A 390-nucleotide genomic window follows, 5' to 3' on the forward strand; every position below is an offset into this window, starting at 1 on the left:
CTATGTTGCCCAGGCTCGTCTCGAATTCTTGAGATCAAGTGATCTGCTCACCTCGACCTCCCAAAGTGCTAGGATTACAGGTGTGAGCCGCCATGCCCAGCCCAAGAAAGATTTCTTTATAAAGACTGATGCTTTAAGGAGATTGAGGAGTGAATGAATCATTGTAATAAGGGTAGGGAGAAGGAAGAGACTAAAGATTTAAATTCGAGAGTCATCAGTGTGAAAGTAAGAATAATTACCCTACTCACTCATAGTCTCCCTGTTGGGACATCTTTATGTCCGTGTTTGTAAGTAGTTGTAGAGTCTCTGAAGTCTTTGGGGTTTTTACTTAGGGATGAGAGATTCCCAATCCTTTAGGTTCAAAGTACCCATTCCTTTTCTTAGGGGAAT

At 42.1% G+C, this 390-nt stretch overlaps 1 protein-coding gene across 1 annotated transcript in view; it reads left to right on the forward strand.

Moving 5' to 3' along the window:
- Nucleotides 1-390, forward strand: part of KDM1A (lysine (K)-specific demethylase 1A) — a 67,671-nt gene that overhangs the window by 13,440 nt on the left and 53,841 nt on the right. The window lies entirely within an intron of this gene.

The sequence above is a fragment of the Mandrillus leucophaeus genome, unplaced genomic scaffold (assembly GCF_000951045.1).
Source record: "Mandrillus leucophaeus isolate KB7577 unplaced genomic scaffold, Mleu.le_1.0 Scaffold765, whole genome shotgun sequence".
NCBI lineage: Eukaryota > Metazoa > Chordata > Mammalia > Primates > Cercopithecidae > Mandrillus > Mandrillus leucophaeus.